The sequence below is a fragment of the Crinia signifera genome, unplaced genomic scaffold (genome assembly GCF_055691185.1).
Source record: "Crinia signifera unplaced genomic scaffold, ASM5569118v1 HAP2_SCAFFOLD_146, whole genome shotgun sequence".
NCBI classification, from domain to species: domain Eukaryota; kingdom Metazoa; phylum Chordata; class Amphibia; order Anura; family Myobatrachidae; genus Crinia; species Crinia signifera.
Genome location: NW_028142039.1, coordinates 75352 through 95827, shown reverse-complemented (window position 1 = coordinate 95827; position 20476 = coordinate 75352).

Below are 20476 nucleotides of genomic sequence, written 5' to 3'. Positions count from 1 at the left end.
TCTCTGGCACTGTGGGGGCATCTCTGGCACTGTGGGGGCATCTCTGGCACTGTGGGGGCATGTGTGTATCTGGCACTGAGGGGGAATATCTGGCACTGTGGGGGCATATGTGTATCTGTCACTGTGGGGGCATATGTGTCTCTGTCACTGTGGGGGCATATGTGTCTCTGGCACTGTGGGGGCATATCTGGCACTGTGGGGGCATATGTGTATCTGGCACTGTGGGGGGAATATCTGGCACTGTGGGGGCATATGTGTCTCTGGCACTGTGGGGGCATATGTGTCTCTGGCACTGTGGGGGCATATCTGGCACTATGGGGGCATATGTGTATTTGGCACTGTGACGGAATATCTGGCACGGTGGGGGCAAATCTGGCACTGTGGACATCACATTGTGCGGTGTAATGGGAATCATGGTATGGGGCGTAATGGGCATTACGGTGTGGGGAGCAGTATGGGCATCAAGGTGTGCGACATAATGTGTAATTAGCATCACAATGTGCAATCTGCAGGTACACAATACAATCAAGGTACAGGCCACACCCCCTTATGATAGGCCACACACCTATTTTTCTGCGCGCCACCAGCGCGCACAAGCATTCAGCTTTCCAGAATGATGGGGGGTATGGGCCAGTGCTCTGGACTTGCCCCCTAGGCTAAAAGTTGCCAGCCAGCCCCTGGATCCAGGGATCACCAGGCATCACTCCAGCGTTGCCCCGAGGGCTTAATCCGGCCCTGATGGTTGTGTAAGGGCTGGGGCATAATTACTGCAGCCCTGTGTAAGGTCTCCTTGACCCGCTCCCCCCAGTCACCAGTGTATAGGTCTACCAGCCCCACCCACCAGCATATGTCTCCAAGCCCAAACCACAAGCTGTAGCTCCTCCCACATTACCCACAGCTCTGCCCATTCCACTGCACCTATTTTTCTAGACAAATAGCACCACATACATCTCACCAGCCCACTGGCTACAGCTACAGAGCCTCTTAATGCCCAGAGGGAAGGGCGGTCCTTCCAGCCATGGTTCCCCGGAGGTTTCTCCCACAGGGGGTTTTTCCTCTTCTGAGTGCTGAAGGACGACTCTTCGTGAGTCACGAGGATGCCACCATATAGGTCCTCTAGAGGACAACCTTTAAAAAACAAACAAAAAAAAAACGAACAAGTTATCAATAAAAGCTTTGATTCCTTTCCCCCTATATCCGTCTCCTTGTCTTTATTTGAGTTGTAGTTCATGGGGTGGTGTAATCTGGCCGGGAGGGGAGGACATCAGCCATCAGACAGCGTATACATCCAAGTGCATGGTGCAGATGAACGCGTCAATGAACAGAAGATGGATCATGAGGGACGAAGCTTCAGTGGAAGGAAGATAACGTCTTTCTCCTCACAGTCCACTGCAATTTCTCTGATTAGGGATCTATGCTGAAGTAGGCCCAAAGTCATACAGTGACCGCACCAACATCAGAGTATAAACTAAGATCTCACTCAGAGGGGTGCACAGGTTGGTAACAGATTCTGTGTGCAGGACCCCCCACCCCACAGTAACCCTATGGACTCTAACATTAGGATAAGGGACCAGGCCTGCAGTACAACCACATTGTCTGAGACATAGAACCAGCCCCAAAGGGGCCAAAGGTTATATAATTGTCTTTATACTGTATCTGTGCATCCTATGGGCCTCATCCAGAGATGTACACCCCCAGCCCGATGGGTGATATCTGTGTATACTATGGGCCTCACCCAGAGATGTACACCCGCCAGCATGATGGGTGATATCTGTGTATACTATAGGCCTCAACCAGAGATGTACACCCACCAGCCCGATGGGTCATATCTGTGTATACTGTGGGCCTCATACAGAGATGTACACCTGCGAGCCCGATGGGTGATATCTGTGTATACTATGGGCCTCATCCAGAGATGTACACCGGCCAGCCCGATGGGTGATATCTGTGTATACTATGGGCCTCATCCAGAGATGTACACCCGCCAACCCGATGGGTGATATCTGTGTATACTATGGGCCTCACCCAGAGATGTACACCCGCCAGCACGATGGGTGATATCTGTGTATACTATGGGCCTCACCCAGAGATGTACACCCGCCAGCCCGATGGGTGATATCTGTGTATACTATGGGCCTCACCCAGAGATGTACACCCACCAGCCCGATGGGTCATATCTGTGTATACTGTGGGCCTCATACAGAGATGAACACCTGCCAGCCCGATGGGTGATATCTGTGTATACTATAGGCCTCACCCAGAGATGTACACCGGCCAGCCCGATGGGTGATATCTGTGTATACTATGGGCCTACACCCGCCAGCCTGATGGGTGATACCTGTGTATACTATGGGCCTCATCCAGAGATGTACACCCGCCAGCCCGATGGGTGATATCTGTGTATACTATGGGCCTCACCCAGAGATGTACACCCGCCAGCCCGATGGGTGATATCTGTTTATACTATGGGCCTCATCCAGAGATGTACACCAGCCAGCCCGATGGGAGATATCTGTGTATACTATGGGCCTCATCCAGAGATGTACACCTGCCAGCCCGATGGGTGATATCTGTGTATACTATGGGCCTCATCCAGAGATGTACACCCGTCAGCCCGATGGGTGATATCTGTGTATACTATGGGCCTCATCCAGAGATGTACACCCGCCAGCCCGATGGGTGATATCTGTGTATACTATGGGCCTCACCCAGAGATGTACACCCGCCAGCCCATGGGTGATATCTGTGTATACCATGGGCCTCATCCAGAGATGTACACCAGCCAGCCCGATGGGTGATATCTGTGTATACTATGGGCCTCATCCAGAGATGTACACCGGCCAGCCCGATGGGTGATATCTGTGTATACTATGGGCCTCATCCAGAGATGTACACCCGCCAGCCCGATGGGTGATAACTGTGTATACTATGGGCCTCATCCAGAGATGTACACCAGCCAGCCCGATGGGTGATATCTGTGTATACTATGGGCCTCACCCAGAGATGTACACCCGCCAGCACGATGGGTGATATCTGTGTATACTATGGGCCTCACCCAGAGATGTACACCCGCCAGCCCGATGGGTGATAACTGTGTATACTATGGGCCTCACCCAGAGATGTACACCCGCCAGCGCGATGGGTGATATCTGTGTATACTATGGGCCTCATCCAGAGATGTACACCCGCCAGCGCGATGGGTGATATCTGTGTATACTATGGGCCTCACCCAGAGATGTACACCCGCCAGCCCGATGGGTGATATCTGTGTATACTATGGGCCTCATCCAGAGATGTACACCAGCCAGCCCGATGGGAGATATCTGTGTATACTATGGGCCTCATCCAGAGATGTACACCTGCCAGCCCGATGGGTGATATCTGTGTATACTATGGGCCTCATCCAGAGATGTACACCGGCCAGCCCGATGGGTGATATCTGTGTATATTATGGGCCTCATCCAGAGATGTACACCGGCCAGCCCGATGGGTGATATCTGTGTATATTATGGGCCTCATCCAGAGATGTACACCCGCCAGCCAGATGGGTGATATCTGTGTATACTATGGGCCTCATGCAGAGATGTACACCCGCCAGCCCGATGGGTGATATCTGTGTATACTATGGGCCTCACCCAGAGATGTACACTCCCCAGCCCGATGGGTGATATCTGTGTATACTATGGGCCTCATCCAGAGATGTACACCTGCCAGCACGATGGGTGATATCTGTGTATACTATGGGCCTCACCCAGAGATGTACACCCACCAGCCCGATGGGTGATATCTGTGCATACTATGGGCCTCACCCAGAGATGTACACCTGCCAGCCCGATGGGTGATATCTGTGTATACTGTGGGCCTCCTCCAGAGATGTACACCCGCCAGCCTGATGGGTGATATCTGTGTATACTATGGGCCTCATCCAGAGATGTACACCCACCAGCCCGATGGGTGATATCTGTGTATACTATGGGCCTCACCCAGAGATGTACACCCGCCAGCCCGATGGGTGATATCTGTGTATACTATGGGCCTCATCCAGAGATGTACACCTGCCAGCCCGATGGGTGATATCTGTGTATACTATGGGCCTCACCCAGAGATGTACACTCCCCAGCCCGATGGGTGATATCTGTGTATACTATGGGCCTCATCCAGAGATGTACACCTCCCAGCCCGATGGGTGATATCTGTGTATACTATGGGCCTCACCCAGAGATGTACACTCCCCAGCCCGATGGGTGATATCTGTGTATACTATGGGCCTCATCCAGAGATGTACACCCGCCAGCGCGATGGGTGATATCTGTGTATACTATGGGCCTCATCCAGAGATGTACACCGGCCAGCCCGATGGGTGATATCTGTGTATACTATGGGCCTCATCCAGAGATGTACACCCGCCAGCCCGATGGGTGATAACTGTGTATACTATGGGCCTCACCCAGAGATGTACACCCGCCAGCACGATGGGTGATATCTGTGTATACTATGGGCCTCCTCCAGAGATGTACACCCGCCAGCCCGATGGGTGATATCTGTGTATACTATGGGCCTCATCCAGAGATGTACACCGGCCAGCCCGATGGGTGATATCTGTGTATACTATGGGCCTCACCCAGAGATGTACACCCGCCAGCCCGATGGGTGATATCTGTGTATACTATGGGCCTCATCCAGAAATGTACACCCGCCAGCCCGATGGGTGATATCTGTGTATACTATGGGCCTCATCCAGAGATGTACACCGGCCAGCCCGATGGGTGATATCTGTGTATACTATGGGCCTCATCCAGAGATGTACACCCACCAGCCCGATGGGTGATATCTGTGTATACTATGGGCCTCACCCAGAGATGTACACCCGCCAGCCCGATGGGTGATATCTGTGTATACTATGGGCCTCATCCAGAGATGTACACCTGCCAGCCCGATGGGTGATATCTGTGTATACTATGGGCCTCACCCAGAGATGTACACTCCCCAGCCCGATGGGTGATATCTGTGTATACTATGGGCCTCATCCAGAGATGTACACCTCCCAGCCCGATGGGTGATATCTGTGTATACTATGGGCCTCACCCAGAGATGTACACTCCCCAGCCCGATGGGTGATATCTGTGTATACTATGGGCCTCATCCAGAGATGTACACCCGCCAGCGCGATGGGTGATATCTGTGTATACTATGGGCCTCATCCAGAGATGTACACCGGCCAGCCCGATGGGTGATATCTGTGTATACTATGGGCCTCATCCAGAGATGTACACCCGCCAGCCCGATGGGTGATAACTGTGTATACTATGGGCCTCACCCAGAGATGTACACCCGCCAGCACGATGGGTGATATCTGTGTATACTATGGGCCTCCTCCAGAGATGTACACCCGCCAGCCCGATGGGTGATATCTGTGTATACTATGGGCCTCATCCAGAGATGTACACCGGCCAGCCCGATGGGTGATATCTGTGTATACTATGGGCCTCACCCAGAGATGTACACCCGCCAGCCCGATGGGTGATATCTGTGTATACTATGGGCCTCATCCAGAAATGTACACCCGCCAGCCCGATGGGTGATATCTGTGTATACTATGGGCCTCATCCAGAGATGTACACCGGCCAGCCCGATGGGTGATATCTGTGTATACTATGGGCCTCATCCAGAGATGTACACCCGCCGGCCCGATGTGTGATATCTGTGTATACTATGGGCCTCATCCAGAGATGTACACCTGCCAGCACGATGGTAGATATCTGTGTATACTATGGGTCTCACCCAGCGACGTTAGTCAGACCTCTTCATTATAGTGTTGGCAGCTGACAGCCATCTTGTGCACGGTTTATAAATTTTCTGTGTATTTCTCCCCCATATATGTCTATGACCTCCAACATGTGCCCCCCATATATGTCCCTGACCCCCCACTTGTGCTACTTGTGGGAAAAAATGCCCATGTACGGCAGTGGCATGTAACGTTTGCCATATATTCCCATATTTGCCTGTGCCCCGCCATGTGCCTTTTCCATTTACGCATCTGCCTCCTTTTGTGCTACCCCAATGTGCCTAACCCACGACACCCATGTGTGCCCCTCCCTAGGTGCCTCATCCATGACCCCATGTGTGTCTTTGCACATAGTTGTTCCCAATAGCGGAGTGCCACCATCTCCTCCATGCTGTACATCATAGAGGCGGGATACATGTGTGTTTAGGATGCCCCCAGTAAACCTGATGTGGAGGCGTGTGCCTAGGGGCGGCCGAGCGACCATATTGCCAGCTATTGGATTGTGCACCAGCGATAAATCGCAGAGTGCGTGCTCCCGTTTTTAGCCCCCTAATGGTCGCTAGTCGGAGGAGCTTGCTCCTCCCACCAGCGACTTCAGCCCGCCTCTTCTCCCGGCAGCGTCAGAGGAATCCGTCTGTAAAATTGCTGTCAAAAGCCTCTTTTTAGTTAAATGAGGTGGAGATTTAGAGGGGAGATAGGCTAGCCACCTAGGATGCCTCTGCCTGAGCCCAAGCTGGCCCTGGTGGCTGGGAAACAGGTTGTCTAGCAGCTTCTGGTTCTCTTTGGGCAGCCAAGAGCTCACTTGACAGACCTGCCATAACTGCAGAGAGCTGAGATGCCCACGCTGGGGAATCTAGGCCCTGAACAATGTCCTGTCTGTCAGGCCTGCATGGGTCACAGGCTTGTGAACCAGAGGACCCCTGTGAGAATTTGTCTGCACATTTAGTGCATGTGGCCAATTTTTGGGTAGCCTTGGAGCCCTTTCCAGCCATAGTGCAAAGCAGAAACAACACAAATTACCGGTAGATAGTGGTGTGTGGTGATAATAAATATCACCACCAAGGGGCGCTTGCTCCACTCACTATACCATAGACACACGGTTTTAAAGGTTAATCAGTCTTCTTCTTTTAATAAAAATTCACAATAAAACATGCGCATATACAATCAATTACACTCAAATAGGACACACAAGACATACAACATGTAACATAAAAATACCCAATTGGGCTATGAGTTGGCAATGAGGCTTATATGGCTATATGGACATTAGAATGAGACAATATTGTATCAATTGGTGAGCAATAATTACCAGTCCCGTTAGGAAACTCTATCTCTCCTGTCTGTGGAAGTCCTTAAGACAAGGTCCTTTATCTGAGCACTGTACTCCCCTATTGCCAGGTAGTGTTCTTTTTCTCCTCTCAATGGGGGACAGGCTCCAGGTATGGGTGTCCACCGAAGGTTTCCCTAAGGTTTCCCAAGTCCACACAGAGATTTGTAATCCAATGGTAATCCGGGTATCCGGTGATTGCGGGGCTAGGCGGGCTCCAAAACGCGTTTCTCCGCCTATATTGTATCGGCGGCTTCCTCAGCTGTAACCAGATCCAGCTGAGGAAGCCGCCGATACAATATTGGCGGAGAAACGCGTTTTGGAGCCCGCCTAGCCCCGCAATCACCGGATACCCGGATTACCATTGGATTACAAATCTTTGTGTGGACTTGGGAAACCTTAGGGAAACCTTCGGTGGACACCCATACCTGGAGCCTGTCCCCCATTGAGAGGAGAAAAAGAACACTACCTGGCAATAGGGGAGTACAGTGCTCAGATAAAGGACCTTGTCTTAAGGAGAGATAGAGTTTCCTAACGGGACTGGTAATTATTGCTCACCAATTGATACAATATTGTCTAATTCTAATGTCAATATAGCCATATAAGCCTCATTGCCAACTCATAGCCCAATTGGGTATTTTTATGTTACATGTTGTATGTCTTGTGTGTCCTATTTGAGTGTAATTGATTGTATATGCGCATGTTTTATTGTGAATTTTTATTAAAAGAAGAAGACTGATTAACCTTTAAAACCGTGTGTCTATGGCAGTGTTTTTCAACCACTGTGCCGTGGCACACTAGTGTGCCTTGAGCGGTTCCCAAGTGTGCCCCCAGATCTAGAGATGCCCAAAATAGTTTACAGCCACCACCAGTTTAACTGTTATTTACTGGTCTTTTCTTTTCATTTAAAGAGCCAATGTATTTTATTTTTGTTACCTGTGGGGACCAGTGTGATTTATTTTATATGGGGGCCAATAGGTTAGTTTTTTTCCTGTGGGGGCCAATGCATTTTGCCCTGTGGGGATCTCATGGTGTGCCTTGGCAATTTTAAAATCGTATTTAGTGTGCCACAAGGTAAAAAGGTTGAAAATCACTGGTCTATGGTATAGTGAGTGGAGCAAGCGCCCCTTGGTGGTGATATTTATTATCACCACACACCACTATCTGCTTTGTCCGTACAGAGGTACACAATCCCTCAGTCTGTGTGGCAGCAGCTCCATTCAATTGTAATATTGGGAAATACTGTGAGATCTGATTCCACTAATTCAACACCAGCGCTACTGGGTGACTTGCTCACCAACTTTCTGTTTTTACAACACAAATTAAATGGAATAATAAAACACAAGGACAGACTAGAGGGCAGCAGGGAAGGGAGACCAGGGAAAGGGCTAATCGAGGGGAGAAGCAGCCTAGGCTTTTACCACCAGCCTGAAAGGCAATAGCAAACAGTGCTGGGTAGAGGATGCATTGCTGTGCAGTACAAATCTACCCCACTACTCACGCCCCCTGATCTCCTGCAGCGACAGTGGCAGCTACGTGTGGGTGCAGCAGTATACAGCCTCGTGCGGGAAGATGGCCGCCGGCCTCTCTGAGCAGGGCTGCTGGGATAGGAAGCTCCGTCCCCACCATTATGACGCCTTCCCGCACTGCCGCACTATAATACTGCCGGGGCACCCGCTAGTCAGGTGTCCAGCAGGTAACTCACCCATGCCACCAAGCGCTGCTGGGTGCGGTCTGGCTGAGCTGCACCTGAGACTCTCGCTGTGGAAACCCCAGCGCAAACCGCAGTGGCGGTGGGGTTTCCCCGGCAGTTCCACGGTGGAGACCGGCAGTGGCAGGTTTTCCCTATAAAATCGAAAGGGACCTATATAGAGAGCTTCTATAAATTAACCCTCGAGGACTTTAAAAACTTGTGCTCTTCGCCCTATGTGAGAAAGATTGCAGAGGATAACTAGTGTATCCGAAGCAACATAAGCTTACCAGCATGGGCATGTAACAAGGAATCATATACACTGGCATGTGGGGGGTGAGGTTTTAAGGGGAGGAACATTGTGTGAAGGGAGTACTGATTTGATTGGTTGATGGAATGTCAGGGGAGTGGCTCTACATATGTCTAGAAGGTTCCATCTGTTTTCAGTCAGATTCGTTGTGGTGATAAGTATATTGTTGAAGTGGTTAAATACTGCTCATATTGTATCATCTTTCTGTTTTCACTTTTCTTTTTCTTTCTCTGCTAAATCTCTCATCTATATTCTAATCTGTATTTCTTCCTATTTGTTATATTCTCTCCTTCATCTATCCATATTGCATTTGCTGGGCCTGAGCATTTGCCGTGTCCCCTTGCGCTGTATAGGCACCGGGTCACGTCACAGTGTAATTAGCAGTTTAACTTCCGCGGGTCGCTTAGGTTTGCGGCGCTGGGCCTCCTGGTCACAGCGCTGCCGGTAGTTTATCGCAGCAGCGACGCGGCCTGTGATGGAGCCTCTAAAGCTGCGGGCGCCATTACTCGCGTGATGTATGCCACAGGACAATATGTCGCCTAGCATACTGGTGGCAGCCATTTTACTTGCTGTCTGCTATTTTGTACATCAGATCTTCAGTAATCAGTGGGGAACTTTGGTCCATGGTTATGCGGTTATTAGCTGGTCCCTCGTGACCTTTGACTGCAATGTCGGCATTATTTCCCCTCTGGCAATAGCTGGGCGAGCGTATGGTAATCTGGCCGTGACGCACGTGTGGGGGGTGGACAGATGACATAGCCGGATGCCAGCTGCCCGCCCATATCCCTGCTTTCATACGGAAACATGTCCGAGTGGTCTGGAGCACTCGGAGCTGTCTGACCACTCGGTCCATCATTTGATGGTCGGCGACCATCGGAGAATGGGGGCGGTTCCCACAGATGGGGGAGGTGTTCACATGAAACATCCACTCGCGGTCCATTCGCTCGGAGTCTTACCGCATTCGGACGGTGTGGGCGATCCTTATGGTAGGCGGTGCTAAGTACACTGGGTGGCCATCCGAAATACGCTTCCGACCGAGTCAACTAGAATAAGGGCCACAGTGTATTTGCTCATGTATACAGAAGCGATCGTCTGTTCTTTGTTTTCCAGCTCACATTCAGTAAATGCCTATTGTGCCTTATTTCATTTTCCTCATTGTGGCTACATTGCAGATGTTTCTTTTTCCAATATAACCTGTATAATTACTCGTTGTTTCCTAGTCTGTTACCACTGACAGATATTCTAGTAGTATTTCCTAATACCGCTGCTGCATTTAGCGTTCCAGATGAAAACGTGAAGTTTCAGCTCCATCTCCACTAAATAAATGCTAAGATTCTGGCCCTGCTAATCTTACATATATGAGCACCGGTGGTATATGAATTGCTTCATGCAAATAAGGCCAGTTACCCAATCATTTAAAAAATAAATGAATATAGTGATTGCGATGCTATGATTTTAATTTTAGACCTTAGGGCTTTTCTTAGGTGCATTAGACCCCCCCAATCCTTAATCCAGCTCCGTCTGATTGGTTAATTTGCCGATACTGTTGCTAAAATCACACTTTATCCTAGAGTTTCCCAAAATATTCCTTACAGTCCAAGTTTTAAGGATAGCCATGCTTGAGTCCAGGCGTTTATATCAAAATGAGTAACGTAGTTAAGTCATCTGTGCTCTCACATGGACATCCTGGCCAGTAATTATGGAGCTTTGGAAATTCTGCCTTAGGGGGGGTATTCAATCGCGGGCGACCATCTCCCTACAGGGGAGATGGTCGTCGGGCCCTAGTCAATGCCGTCTTCCCCAACAGCATTGAGCAAGGTTTCTCTGCAAAACGAGCCCGACTTCACTAGCTGTCGGGCTCTTTCTGCCGAGAACGGCCAGGAAGTGACAAGCTGCCGGCTGCAGCTCGCCTCTTCCCGGACACAACTCGCGGCCACGCCCCCTTCTTGCTCCCCGGCAGGGGGGACATTGACTCCCGCCTGCATGTTCTCGGACGAGCTGACCGAGAACAGGACAGGAGCAAGCTCGACCGCCGTGACCTACACATTAAATAACCCCCTTAGCCTATAACACTGTTTTTCTGTATCTCGTGTGGCGTTAATTCCATGATGTATCGCAAGACCTATGACACAATGTAATGTTATATTTTGGAGCTCTATAAATCATGAAAAAATGAATATGTTACACTGCATCAGCTAATGTAATTCTGTGTACACACGGTCCGATTTCCTTTCTGATGTTGACGATATAGTCAACATCGGATCGGCATCGGATCAACATTGGATGCAGATCGCAAGGGTTTTAACCCTTGCGATCCCGATGCGCGTTCACGTATCGGAAGCCAGAAAGTCTTGGGTGCCTTGTCTATATAGTGCAGATCTGCACTATATAGTCAAGATAGGATGCAAATCGGATGTGCCTTAAGATCCTATCCACGATCCTATCTGATCAGATCGTGGATAGGATTTTAAGGCACATCTACCGTGTGTACACACCATTAGCCCACATTTATTTATACACACGTAAAACAATAATAAACAAATCTAAAATAATGACAGAGACCTATTGGCGAGGAAAATCGTCAGGGTTACTAATTACTAGCTGATGTACCCGGCCATACCCAAGTTTAAATGTTAAATGATCAAGTTATTAAGTTATCATTAAGTTCGGTGTAACTGTCAACATAATAATAATTAGCAGCTCTTCCAACACACCCATGAGGTGGCTGCTCAATGTCGTTTTTTTTGTGGGGTGTCGCCATTAGCCCTAATCCCTAGCTTGTTACCGTCAATTCCCTCCAGAAAAATGATTGCAGAAACTGGAGGGATCAGGAACAAGTATTTACAATCATTTGATTGTTTGCAAAAAAAAGAATAGGATTAAAAGAAAAGATGGAAAAATGTATTAATAATAGTAAATAGGAACTTACCGCTTTAGACCTTTGCTCTTACATTTTGGTGGTTCTGATTCGATGGGGAGCCATCAGGTGAGTTGGGAGAGAAGGTTCAGGCAGAAGAGTCCCTCGCGGCACAGAGGGCAGGTGTTGTTGACCTTCAGCCATTCTGTAAGACAGGGGACATGGAAGGTGTGGTGGCAGTGTGATAAAGCCATTTCCGTACCTACCTCAATGTTAGAGATGCAGATGGTGCAGTACTCTGGTTTCTCTCCTTCCACAATGGTGTGCCTGCAGAAGGTGGGGAGACGGGGCTTGAAGAACTGCAGGAATATTTCCAGCAGGAGGCGATCTGGTCTCACAGCCTCTGCCTGATGGTCACTGCCACTGGGCTCATGTCCTCCTCTTCCTCTCCGTCCTCCTCTTCCTCTTCCCGATGATGGTCCAGAACTTCTTCCTGATCGACTCCCATCGGGGTGTCTGTAGTATATGGGAGGTCACTGGTGGTGTCTGTAGTATATGGGAGGTCACTGATGCTGTCTGTAGTATATGGGAGGTCACTGGTGGTGTCTGTAGTATACGGGAGGTCTCTGATGGTGTCTGTAGTATACGGGAGGTCACTGATGGTGTCAGTATATGGGAGGTCTCTGATGATGTCTGTAGTATATGGGAGGTCACTGATGCTGTCTGTAGTATATGGGAGGTCACTGATGGTGTCTGTAGTATATGGGAGGTCACTGGTGGTGTCTGTAGTATATCGGAGGTCACTGGTGGTGTGTGTAGTATATGGGAGGTCACTGGTGGTGTCTGTAGTATATGGGAGGTCACTGATGCTGTCTGTAGTATATGGGAGGTCACTGGTGGTGTGTGTAGTATATGGGAGGTCACTGGTGGTGTCCGTAGTATATGGGAGGTCACTGGTGGTGTCCGTAGTATATGGGAGGTCACTGGTGGTGTCCGTAGTATATGGGAGGTCACTGGTGGTGTCCGTAGTATATGGGAGGTCACTGGTGGTGTCCGTAGTATATGGGAGGTCACCGGTGGTGTCTGTAGTATACGGGAGGTCACTGGTGGTGTCTGTAGTATATGGGAGGTCACTGATGCTGTCTGTAGTATATGGGAGGTCACTGATGCTGTCTGTAGTATATGGGAGGTCACCGATGCTGTATGTAGTATATGGGAGGTCACTGGTGCTGTCTGTAGTATATGGGAGGTCACTGGTGGTGTCTGTAGTATATGGGAGGTCACAGATGCTGTCTGTAGTACACGGGAGGTCACTGGTGGTGTGTGTAGTATATGGGAGGTCACTGGTGGTGTCTGTAGTATATGGGAGGTCACTGGTGGTGTCTGTAGTATATGGGAGGTCACTGGTGGTGTCTGTAGTATATGGGAGGTCACCGAGGCTGTCTGTAGTATATGGGAGGTCACTGATGCTGTCTGTAGTTTATGGGAGGTCACTGATGATGTCTGTAGTATATGGGAGGTCACTGATGCTGTCTGTAGTATATGGGAGGACACCGATGCTGTCTGTAGTACACGGGAGGTCACCTGTGGTGTCTGTAGTATATGGGATGTCACCGATGCTGTCTGTAGTATATGGGAGGTGTCAGCACCTGGGTTTCTTGTGTTCCTGGCTGTGACCGTGGTGGACCAGTGGAGGGCGCTGGAAAGCAGGAGGCTTTATGTATGACATGCACTGGGGACCTGGGCACAGCGAACCAGAGGGTTGGCGGAGACCAGAAGCAGGGGCGCGGAGTCTAACTTGCCAGTGGTATTCACCAGGGAGTCCCGCAAGGATCTATGGACTTGGCTGCGTCTGACAAGCAGGTCGCGGCCCCCTGCCCTGGTCCTCTGGACGCAGGCTGGGACTGAGGACACAGGAGATTTTAGAGAATGTCTTTGAGACGGCCTGAGAGCCGGGGATGATAGTAGAGAGCCTGGAAGCTGCGGGACATCATGGGAGCCGGAGGTGATAGTTGGCAGCCTGGGAGCTGTGGGACGGCCTGGGAGCCGGAGGTGACAGTTGGCAGCCTGGGAGCTGTGGGACGGCCTCGGAGCCGGAGGTGATAGTTGGCAGCCTGGGAGCTGTGGGACGGCCTGAGAGCCGGAGGTGATAGTTGGCAGCCTGGGAGCTGTGGGACGGCCTGGGAGCTGGAGGTGATAGTTGGCAGCCTGGGAGCTGCAGGACGGCCTGGGAGCCGGAGGTGATAGTTGGCAGCCTGGGAGCTGCGGGACGGCCTGGGAGCCGGTGATGACAGTTGGCAGCCTGGGAGCTGCGGGACGGCCTGGGAGCCGGAGGTGATAGTTGGCAGCCTGGGAGCTGCGGGACGGCCTGGGAGCCGGAGGTGATAGTTGGCAGCCTGGGAGCTGCGGGACGGCCTGGGAGCCGGGAGTGATAGTTGGCAGCCTGGGAGCTGTGGGACGGCCTGGGAGCCGGAGGTGATAGTTGGCAGCCTGGGAGCTGCGGGACGGCCTGGGAGCCGGGGATGACAGTTGGCAGCCTGGGAGCTGCAGGATGGCCTTGGAGCCGGAGGTGACAACCTGGGAGTCGTTAGTACTTGATGTCGATAACCAGGAAAGGTGTTGCAAAGTCTCTGGGGGCGCTTCAGTGCACAGTCGACACAGGATGTCGGCAGCAGGTGAATATGCGACAATACTGTAATACAGCAACTGGTGAACGTCGGAGATGACACAGATGTTGTTAGTCACTAGGAGACGACAGTAGCTGAGAGTTGACTTTGATGTTGACAGTGCCTGTCGACAGATCAGGACTGTGATGGAGAAAGTCACTGATGGTTTTAAAAGCAGTTTGGCCTGGGAGCCAATGGGTCTAGCCTGGGAGCTAGTGGGGATTGCTAGCCAGTGCCAGCGGGATCCTCTGCTGGGGATAGCTTGCTCACTCTACCTCAGTAATGGAATTAGCAGGAGTCTCTGGAGATGAACGGAACCAGGTAAGTAGCAGCAGCAGCAGCAGCAGCAGCAACAGGACACTTGGAGATGGTATTGCTGGAGACTGGATAGCCAGGAGCCTTGGGAACTTCTCTGACACAGGAGTACACTCAGGGAACAGATGGAAGCAATTGTTCAAGGTAAGGAAGTTAAGCCCAAGGCCTGATCTATATCCCCCTTGCCTGTTAGTGATTGGCTGCAAGCCGCAGCATCAATCAGAACCACGAAGTGTCAGTGTACACCTTGGTTCTGTTACAGGTGTACAGGTCAGAGTTCAGACCAGCGGTCAGTGTGATTTCTTTGCACATTGCTGGTCACAGGTGTCATAGGTCACAGGTGCCACAGGTGCGTGGGCCTAGCGTGAAACTGGCAGAGGGCATCGCCAACTGCCCACGGGGGCACAGGGGACATCACACCATGATCCACCAACGGAGGCGGCACAGGCATTGGACCTGCAGGGCAGGGCGGACCATCGTGAAGGTAAGGGACATGGTCGCAAACGGGGCTGCGCACCACGGTTTCTGACAGGAGGTCACCGATGCTGTCTGTAGTATACGGGAGGTCAGTGATGCTGTCTGTAGTATATGGGAGGTCACTGATGCTGTCTGTAGTATACGGGAGGTAACTGATGCTGTCTGTAGTATATGGGAGGTCACTGATGCTGTCTGTAGTATATGGGAGGTCACTGATGCTGTCTGTAGTATATGGGAGGTCACTGATGCTGTCTGTAGTATATGGGAGGTCACTGATGCTGTCTGTAGTATATGGGAGGTCACTGATGCTGTCTGTAGTATATGGGAGGTCACTGATGCTGTCTGTAGTATATGGGAGGTCACTGATGCTGTCTGTAGTATACGGGAGGTCACTGGTGGTGTCTGTAGTATATGGGAGGTCACTGATGCTGTCTGTAGTATATGGGAGGTCAGTGATGCTGTCTGTAGTATATGGGAGGTCACTGATGCTGTCTGTAGTATATGGGAGGTCACTGATGCTGTCTGTAGTATATGGGAGGTCACTGATGCTGTCTGTAGTATATGGGAGGTCACCGATGCTGTCTGTAGTATATGGGAGGTCACTGATGCTGTCTGTAGTATATGGGAGGTCAGTGATGCTGTCTGTAGTATATGGGAGGTCACTGATGCTGTCTGTAGTATATGGGAGGTCACCGATGCTGTCTGTAGTATATGGGAGGTCACTGATGCTGTCTGTAGTATATCGGAGGTCACTGATGCTGTCTGTAGTATAGGGGAGGTCACTGGTGGTGTCTGTAGTATATGGGAGGTCACTGATGCTGTCTGTAGTATATGGGAGGTCACCGATGCTGTCTGTAGTATATGGGAGGTCACTGATGCTGTCTGTAGTATATGGGAGGTCAGTGATGCTGTCTGTAGTATAGGGGAGGTCACTGATGCTGTCTGTAGTATAGGGGAGGTCACTGATGCCGTCTGTAGTATATGGGAGGTCACTGATGCTGTCTGTAGTATATGGGAGGTCAGTGATGCTGTCTGTAGTATATGGGAGGTCACTGATGCTGTCTGTAGTATATGGGAGGTCACTGATGCTGTCTGTAGTATATGGGAGGTCACTGGTGGTGTCTGTAGTATATGGGAGGTCACCGATGCTGTCTGTTGTATATGGGAGGTCAGTGATGCTGTCTGTAGTATATGGGAGGTCACTGGTGGTGTCTGTAGTATATGGGAGCTCACCCATGCCGTCTGTAGTATATGGGAGGTCACTGATGCTGTCTGTAGTATATGGGAGGTCAGTGATGCTGTCTGTAGTATATGGGAGGTCACTGATGCTGTCTGTAGTATATAGGAGGTCACCGATGCTGTCTGTAGTATATGGGAGGTCACTGATGCTGTCTGTAGTATATGGGAGGTCACTGATGCTGTCTTTAGTATATGGGAGGTCAGTGATGCTGTCTGTAGTATATCGGAGGTCACTGATGCTGTCTGTAGTATAGGGGAGGTCACTGGTGGTGTCTGTAGTATATGGGAGCTCACCAATGCCGTCTGTAGTATATGGGAGGTCACTGATGCTGTCTGTAGTATATGGGAGGTCACTGGTGGTGTCTGTAGTATATGGGAGGTCACCGATGCTGTCTGTTGTATATGGGAGGTCAGTGATGCTGTCTGTAGTATATGGGAGGTCACTGGTGGTGTCTGTAGTATATGGGAGGTCACTGATGCTGTCTGTAGTATATGGGAGGTCACCGATGCTGTCTGTAGTATATGAGAGGTCAGTGATGCTGTCTGTAGTATATGGGAGGTCACTGATGATGTCTGTAGTATAGGGGAGGTCACTGATGCTGTCTGTAGTATATGGGAGGTCACTGGTGCTGTCTGTAGTATACGGGAGGTCACTGATGCCGTCTGTAGTATATGGGAGGTCACTGATGCTGTCTGTAGTATATGGGAGGTCACCGATGCTGTCTGTAGTATATGAGAGGTCAGTGATGCTGTCTGTAGTATATGGGAGGTCACTGATGCTGTCTGTAGTATATGGGAGGTCACTGATGCTGTCTGTAGTATACGGGATGTCACTGATGCTGTCTGTAGTATATGGGAGGTCACTGATGCTGTCTGTAGTATACGGGAGGTCACTGGTGGTGTCTGTAGTATATGGGAGGTCACTGATGCTGTCTGTAGTATACGGGAGGTCACTGGTGGTGTCTGTAGTATACAGGAGGTCACTGGTGGTGTCTGTAGTATACGGGAGGTCACTGGTGGTGTCTGTAGTATACGGGAGGTCACTGGTGGTGTCTGTAGTATACGGGAGGTCACTGGTGGTGTCTGTAGTATATGGGAGGACACCGATGCTGTCTGTAGTATACGGGAGGACACCGATGCTGTCTGTAGTATACGGGAGGTCACTGATGATGTCTGTAGTATATGGGAGGTCACCGATGCTGTCTGTAGTATATGGGATATCACCGATGCTGTCTGTAGTATATGGGAGGTCACCGATGCTGTCTGTAGTATATGGGAGGTCACTGATGCTGTCTGTAGTATATGGGAGGTCACTGATGCTGTCTGTAGTATATGGGAGGTCACTGATGCTGTCTGTAGTATACGGGAGGTCAGTGATGCTGTCTGTAGTATAAGGGAGGTCACTGATGCTGTCTGTAGTATATGGGAGGTCACTGGTGGTGTCTGTAGTATACGGGAGGTCACTGATGCTGTCTGTAGTATATGGGAGGTCACTGATGCTGTCTGTAGTATATGGGAGGTCACTGGTGGTGTCTGTAGTATATGGGAGGTCACCAATGCTGTCTGTAGTATATGGGAGGTCACTGATGCTGTCTGTAGTATATGGGAGGTCACTGATGCTGTCTGTAGTATACGGGAGGTCACTGATGCTGTCTGTAGTATACGGGAGGTCACCGGTGCTGTCTGTAGTATATGGGAGGTCACTGGTGGTGTCTGTAGTATATGGGAGGTCACTGATGCTGTCTGTAGTATACGGGAGGTCACTGATGCTGTCTGTAGTATATGGGAGGTCACTGATGCTGTCTGTAGTATATGGGAGGTCACTGATGCTGTCTGTAGTATATGGGAGGTCACTGATGCTGTCTGTAGTATATGGGAGGTCACTGATGCTGTCTGTAGTATACGGGAGGTCACTGGTGGTGTCTGTAGTATATGGGAGGTCACTGATGCTGTCTGTAGTATATGGGAGGTCACTGCTGTATCTGTGCTGCTATCTCCTATCTGACCCCCTGTATCTGCAGAGGAAACTCGGGGTGACTGTATAACTGAGGCCTCTGTCAGACTGGGGAAGGTGTAATAAGTACATTGCAGTCCTGGGCTCTCTGTGATTGGGACGTTACGCAGGACTGCTGGACATCTGTGTCACATGTATGTGTGCGGCTTCTCTTCCCCAATGGCCATGATCATGTGACTACGGCTTCTCTTCCCCAATGGCCATGATCATGTGACTGTGGCTCTTCCCCAATGGCCATGATCATGTGACTGCGGCTTCTCTTCCCCAATGGCCATGATCATGTGACGGCGCTTCTCTTCCCCAATGGCCATGATCATGTGACTGTGGCTTCTCTTCCCCAATGGCCATGATCATGTGACTGTGCCTCTCTTCCCCAATGGCCATGATCATGTGACTGCATACTCAGTCAGTAGCCTTGGTGATGTAACTACAGCCTTACAGGAACAGACACGTTACATGGGGCAGATGGGAATAGAAAACAGGGACGTTGTTAGGGAATGTGGGGAGTGTTGGCTGGAAATCTCTCAGCCATGATGTGCTGTAATAGAACCTTTTCCCATTTACAGGTTCTACGCTGCTGAGATCATCTGCGGGATACAATTCCTCCACTCTCAGGGAATCATCCATCGGTAATTATACAGCTACAATATAATGCTAGTATACTACAGGGACACCAGAATGGACACTGACCTGCAGGTGTAATAGGCCTGCTCCCTACTCTACACGTGTTACACTATCCAGTCACCTAGCCGGGCTCTCATACAGAGTCACCCGCTGTACCGCCCCCTGCAGGTGTAATAGGCCTGCTCCCTACTCTACACGTGTTACACTATCCAGTCACCTAGCCGGCTCTCATGCAGAGTCACCCGCTGTGCCGCCCCCTGCAGGTGTAATAGGCCTGCTCCCTACTCTACACAGAATCAGGCCCATTATTACATGTTACACACAGTCACACATCAGTGCCCTGAATCAGGCCCATTATTACATGTTACATACAGTCACACATCAGTGCCCTGAATCAGGCCCATTATTACATGTTACATACAGTCACACATCAGTGCCCTGAATCAGGCCCATTATTACATGTTACATACAGGCCTATTATTACATGTTACATACTGTCACACATCAGTGCCCTGAATCAGGCCCATTATTACATGTTACATACAGTCACACATCAGTGCCATTAATCAGGCCCATTATTACATGTTACATACAGTCACACATCAGTGCCCTGAATCAGGCCCATTATTACATGTTACATACAGTCACACATCAGTGCCCTGAATCAGGCCCATTATTACATGTTACATACAGTCACACATCAGTGCCCTGAATCAGGCCCATTATTACATGTTACATACAGTCACACATCAGTGCCCTGAATCAGGCCCATTATTACATGTTACATACAGTCACACATCAGAGACCTGAATCAGTCCCATTATTACATGTTACATACAGTCACACATGTGTGCCCTAAATCAGGCCCATTATTACATGTTACATACAGTCACACATCAGTGCCCTGAATCAGGCCCATAATTACATGTTACATACATGCCCATTATTACATGTTACATACAGTCACATATCAGTGCCCCGAATCAGGCCCAATTTTTACATGTTACACACAGTCACACATCAGTGCCCTGAATCAGGCCCATTATTACATGCTACATACAGTCACACATCAGTGCCCTGAATCAGGCCCATTATTACATGTTACATACAGTCACACATGTGTGCCCTGAATCAGGCCCATTATTACACGTTACACAGTCACACACGTATGT